The sequence below is a fragment of the Aplysia californica genome, unplaced genomic scaffold (assembly GCF_000002075.1).
Source record: "Aplysia californica isolate F4 #8 unplaced genomic scaffold, AplCal3.0 scaffold00484, whole genome shotgun sequence".
Classification (NCBI taxonomy): domain Eukaryota; kingdom Metazoa; phylum Mollusca; class Gastropoda; order Aplysiida; family Aplysiidae; genus Aplysia; species Aplysia californica.
The window spans coordinates 280,637-287,529 of record NW_004797754.1 but is presented as its reverse complement, the minus strand read 5'-3'; positions in this window follow the sequence as shown (position 1 = coordinate 287,529).

Here is a 6,893-nt window from a genome sequence, read left to right as displayed (position 1 = left end):
GACCTTCATTACATAGAGAAACCATACCCTGAATTTAACTAGCCTTAGTTAAATAAATATTAGGAAAGGGCAAAATATAATACAGAGCAGGGGACAAACAGTTACACTTCCAGTCTCCTAAAATCCCTTTTCACATCCAACATTCATTAAAATCAGTACAATATTCACATTATTTAGACAGGAGAGAGGGAGGGAGGAAGAGAGACAGACAGACAGACAGAGAACCAGAGAGAGAGGAGGAGAGAGAGAGAGAGAGAGAGAGAGAGAGAGAGAGAGAGAGAGAGAGAGAGAGAGAGAGATTTGCTTTCTTTTTCTTTACTTCTCACCTTATTCAAGTGGTTATATATATAAAACCTTTTTTTCTTAGTGTCTCCAGGTTGTCAGGACTTTCACGTCTCATATTTCATTTTATTTTTTATTTTTCTGCCCATTGTAAAACTCATGAACCAAGTTTATTGTCACACAGTTGATTTCAGAAAAAGTTTCTGCCAGTCTCAGCGCTTCTCATTTAGACCTTATTGAAGACTGCTTGTAGTTGAGCTCCTAAAAAGATGGTGACCTTGATAAAGCTGTTGTTTTGTCCTCTCTGTGTCACAGTACTGAGGTTTACTGGTATACAGTACAATAGAATAAACACCATACATTTCAACCCAAGTCTTGAGTTATGTTCCAAATAAAATAGGGTACCAATATTACAATTGATAGTTAGTCTGCCCAGTGTGTGAATAAGCTTATTAGACAATGATGAGGCCTTTTTATTCTTGCACTTTAACTTTCAACAGTTTTTTTCTTTAAAAATGGAGCATAATTTTGTTTGATGGTTTTGGAAGGCTTTATAAATTATAAATCCTTTATTTCTTTCTGATTTGTTCATTTTGGTGCTTCTACATTGAGTCTTGATTTGAATCCGGTGAATTACCGGTAGCTTACCACGAAAAATCATAACATTTTTTTTCATCATAGGCCTACTTTAAATGGATTTTGAATTTTGCCCGAATTCCTCTCATCTGTCCGCCATCTTGATTTGTTATTTTCTTTTATAGGCCTACATAAATCAAAACAAGAATGAAAAAAATCACCTGCTATAAAATGGACCTAGAGGACAGATAAATTGTGTGTGTGCCTGTTAGAGAGAGAGAGAGAGAGAGATGTTGATTTTTTTTTTCATGTTTGTATTATGTGCTCATATATAATCTGTTGATGAGAGTCAGTACATGATACAATACACTAAACAAATACTCTGAACATGAACCTGCAGTCACTGTTGGTGTTAATAAAATGGAAACCTCCAACTGTATTCTTTACTTCCATGCTTTGTTACTTTGAGCAAATTGGACGGATTATGAAAAAAAAAGGGAGAGAGCCCATATTTTTTTTTCAATTTAACTCTCTGCCTTCCTGTGATATTTTTCCTTGCTGTCTTCTGAGTATCCAGTATTCCAATATAATGTGTATTTTTAAGAAAATCAGTAGAATCTACGACTACGATTTAACTGACTGACATAGAGTCAAGGATGTAAATTGCTTGCGGAAATAACACAATAAAGTAAATTCTAAGCTTGGAGACTGCAGGTGCCATGGCAAAGGCAACTTTAGGCAGTTGAAATATCAACTTTGATCACAGCATGGGTAGGCAGTGAGTTAAAACATTTTTACAAACTACCTTTGAAGGAATGGCAGATGGTAGAAAAGATTAGCATGTTGGTGCACTTACTTATGCATTATGTGCTTGATGTTTTTCCACAGCTGTACAGTTTCTAGTGTCTTGAGGCCATTCCCAAAGGGGGGACATTCATTAACATGTTCTTATGGACAGTAAAATTGTAAATGGGCTGATTCATCAATGTCATGCTCATAATGAGTCATAACTGTGCCTGAACTGGATACGAGGAACTGCTAATCCTTACTATCGTCATTTTTTCTTCTACTTATTTTGTATGTTTGTCACTCTCTTGTGACCTGCAGACTTTGTGCTGTTGAAGCTAGAGAGGAGAGCAGAGTAAGCCTGATTCCCTGCTTGGACTTCTCTACTTCTCTATTGACATCCACCGCTTGGTGCTCATATGACCGTATGTATGCAGTTGTGAGCGCCGTAAAAACTCTACTAAAAAACGAAGAGTTACTAGTGTTTTAGGGCGCTCGTAACCGCATAAAGTCACATTGGACACATTAAATTATTAAACATTTTAAGTTTGGTAGTCCAGGCATAGTAGTAATGGTATACACATACTTCCATCTGACTCAGATTGTTCGATTGTTGGGTGGTTGGAAGGTGCAATCAGTAGGTTTTCTTTTGCCATGGACATGTTGCAGAAGATTTTAAAAAAATCTTCATTTGTGGTAAAGTGGTGCCGTTCTAGACACAATAAGTGTGGGTAATTCAAAGGCTACATTTATTTAAATGAATGTGAAGGTCACAATAATTGAGGATAATTCGATGAAGGTCGCGATAAATTAGGTAAGTTCAAAGGTTGAGCTTTAGGACTGGGTTGAGAGAGAAAACATTCCATAGATTGGATGAGAAGACTCTTGGACCTGGGAAACTGAACGTAAAAATATGTGTGTAGTCTGATGTACCGGTACATGTGTAGGCCTAAATGTATTTGGAAGTTTACTGATTTACTGTCGCTGCAAAAAATTTGTTTTTTTTATTCAGACTTTTGAAAGTTTGACTTCCCGCTTGACACAAATAGTCATTTTAAAGATGGAGCCGCAGGTTATTAAAGCTTGTTAAGAGTAAAAATAAGCACATCAACACAATAATGGTTATCGAGTCCCTTTTCACTTTAACTTTAAGTTGGTGTGACTCAGCAGCATGCTGGAGCTCCCTGACCCAGGCTGAAGGTCATTGGGGTTAATTAGCCCTGAAGCGACTTTGCTTTTAAAACGATACATAACTTCCTCTGCGTCCCACCCAGCAAACCATTACACTGATGTACTGAAAAGGAAAGATGAATGTTTCGAGATTTATTTTTCATTGAAATGTTTATTTTGTTTTGTTCTAGACAAATGTTTGTAGAGTATCGAATTTGTCCTATTTTTAGTTATATGACATGTTTGAATAAATTATTGTTTACCTGAGATCAGCTCGATAGATCCCCTAAAATTTGCGCTAAACTGACTACGAATATATATCATGTTGCTCACCATGAGAAATCTTTAAATTACATATATCATGTGGTAATACTCCAGAGTTATAAGAGAAGAAAGACACATGCATTTTTTATAAAATAAGGTCTGTGTTTGCAGTCGCTTTACTATTGAACACAAGAGAAAGACATTTTACATTTGTTCACGAAATATGTTTTACTCCATCTTTGTATGTCGTTAATGTTCCAAAGCTCTACAGTTGTTGTAGAGCGTATTTTCTTTGATCCACACTAGTCCAAACAAATCACTATTTTAACACTCTTGACTCGAACGAAATAACAAGACCGTTTACAATGTGAGCTCCATTTTGAGTCTCAACAACAGATTCATTATTTGCTTGAAACAATAATTACCACAAGTGCAAATATATTACAAGGATACACCTAGAACTTAAGGTTGAAAAGTACAGTCAAACCTTGTTATATACCACCTACCACTACATGTACCATGGGACCAGCATGAAATTGGCAATACAACGTGGCTGGGGGTACAATGAGATTTTCATGTACCGGTACTCTGTTAAATACATATATTTATAATATATTATATGTATCACCACATGGTGGAAACAGGCGCTTCTCAATATTTGGGCAGGTGGAATTATTGGTAACATCTTAAAGTTTTTTCATTTGTCTTGCTTTTGATGAAAAAATATCCATTGATCTTGAATTGAAGTTAAGATATTCGTGAATGAAGGAGGTGGGGGTCACCTGGTTTCAGAGGTAAAATTAGTGAGAAAACGGCCGCCAAAATTGAATTATTTAGCTAGCTTGAGAGTCCGCGGAAACTGAAAATTTACTTTTTTTGCGCCTTTAATCGTCTTTTCTGTAAAATCCACACTGAAATGTGTTATTATAGACCTGAAAGGTGTTGAACCAGAAAGGCCAGAAATAGACCAACTGCTTTTACTTTTTTATTTTGACGAGCGCCTGATTTCACCACGACGCCTCACATATATAACACTGACTGCCATACGTCAAGGGAATTTACCAAGCACTAGATGAGTTATCTTCCTTCCATAGAGTCATTTAGACTTGAGTGTGAGTCCTCACAAAATAAAAGCCCCAGGGGCATTCGCCAGCCGGAGACTAAGATGGTGAGGTTCCTTTAAAGTGTCTCCAGGTGGCTTAAAAAATTAAATCAATTAAAAAAAAATATTGTCCAAGGCCTACAAATAATAGCATTTTCATTTCATAATCAGTGCATAAAATTTAGTCACATTCACAGGCGGAGCTCTATATTTGATACTGAATTACAAAGTTCTGTTTTATTTTAATTGTACTCTTCTACATGTGTACATTGTATTGTGTTTGCTTGCGACACTACAAAATCCATCAATTATATTGCCTGAAATCTACAAGACAAGGGTGGGGAGGTGGTATGGGCAGAGAGGGAGCAAATTTCAAATAGGCGAAAAGCGTTTGATCAAGACCTAGCTCAATAGAGACGTGCATATGAAAGACTGTCAAGCAACCACTGAGTGGATGAGCTTGTGAGTTGTGTATTGTGTATAGCCTAGTGTATTCTGTATAATGGCTATGGCGGCCAGTTCCCTGGAGGTACAATGGAGGAAACTTACAATAGTTTAATAAGGATCGTACAATTGAGACAGTTGGCGGATGGCGATGTAACTAGTAAGGGCACAAGTACTTTGTTTATATTCGATCTATAATAGGGGATTTTTTCATACATTAGCAACACCTGGTGGTAAAATGAGGTTTGACTTTACCAAAAGTTTTTAAGCCAACTTGGCCAGAGCACGGATGGGAAGCTGACCTTCGTGACTCTGTCATGACAGACGTTCAGCGGACCCCACCCCAAAGGCTGGTAAAATTCCACAGCTGGCGCACCATGACTTGTGGTTTCCACCCACCAACCACACACCGTTATGTTACTATTATTATTTTTAAAAAAGAACAGAAAGAGGAAAAGAAGAGTGGGAGAGAAAATACACCCTCAGTTTTATGCGTCAGCAGACATTGGAGCTTGAGTGAAGGAAAGCACTTTGACTTTCACTAAACAATTTGTCATTTCGTGTAGGGGAAAAGGCAAGACAGACAGTGAGAAACAACAGAAGGAAGCATAAGAAGCAGAACCTACCAGTGGTGCTCATCCAATCACCTACCATAGATCTGATAGGTATTGTACAGTGGAACTCTGGATTCAAAGAAAACTTGGATTGAAAGAAAGGGGTTGGATTCTTAGTTTTTTATTCATGAAAATCAATTACATGTATACGGTGGAAACCTGATATAACAGGGATGTGGGACCAGAGAAGAAGTCGTGTTATAATATAATATCAGATCCCTGTTAAATCAGAAATGTAAGGGAAGTAATCATTTGTGGACTAATTCAGCTGTATTTATTCATGGGTAGTTTCCCTTGCCAAAAGTACCCACGAGGGAAAAAAAAGACTGGCGCGTTTGCATCTGCGACGTTCAACACCCGGACCGCCGGTGCCCCCTCCCCGACACGCACACACAGTCACACTTGTGCAGGCTGCCTATCCGACCCCGACACACGCCAGAGTAGACATGTGTGCGTGTCAACAACGCATGAGTTGGTAAGGAAAAAGGCCACAGATTGGTCGCTTGCAATCGGTTAAGTGATAATGGTTCACGATGCAGGTGCAATGGATGGTTTCCGGGAATAGATAAAGTTCGTTCTGGGAGAAAAATGAGCAAAGCCACGTCTGTGGGGGCTGTTCACCCTGGAAGCAACCTAGTTGAATCCGAGCTCGCTGATTTAAATGCTCGTTGAATCCGGCTTCTTTTTAATATTTTTATTGAGTTTAAAAGAAAAAAAACGTGGAATCTATCTCATCTCGTTGAATCCGAGTTCTACTGTACATTACTTGCTCGATGCCAATACTATTAAGTATCGGCACAAAAACCTCACATTTGCTATTATGAACACACGGATTCAAGGAAAATGAAATTAAGTCGGGCACGACGGCTTTGTTGAATCCAAGTTTCACTGTACAGTGGGTGTCGCATCCAACAAGGTTGCCGGGACCGGCTTGTCCTCGTTGGATCCGACCTCTCGTTGAACATGACTAAGGCTAAAGTAAAGAAAGGAGACAGGTTATTATATTATAGGATGTACCAATACTAGTAATTAAAACAGCTGTTCCCCCGATGACGAAAATCTCAAACAACATCGACATCAGTGTGCACGTTTGAGCTGTGTTCAGACCGTCATTTCTGCTTTTAAAAATATTTTTGTTTCCGCAACACTTCTCGTGTGGAAATATACCCTCTCACATCTAGTATCTAGGCTTAGATTTACATAAAGTAAAGGCGGGAACTTGGATTTTCTGATCAGGAGAAGAAAAGAAAATTGAAAAAAAAATGAGGGTCTCGATCTAGACCTAGACCTAGAGGCTACCCATCCAGAGAGATGGAGAGGAAAGAGAACAATTCTTCGCTTTTGGGGCCGCCATATATTGCTTTTATTTGGTTATCGCAACCTCGTTGAAAGTGACTTCGGTCTCTTTGCAACCTCGTTGGAGCCGACATACATTTACAAAGAGATATAGAGGAAAAATCAGGGATTAAGGATTGCCTCTTTGGAGCAGACTTCTCGTTGAATGTGACCTCGTTGAATGCGGCACCCACTGTATTATAATAAACAATAAGGATGTCTGAAAGGCAAGATCTTCGAATTTAATGCCCATCTCGGATATAGGACAAAAGCAAGAGGCCAGGCAGCCAGATAGAAAACTCTATAAACAACTGAACTTC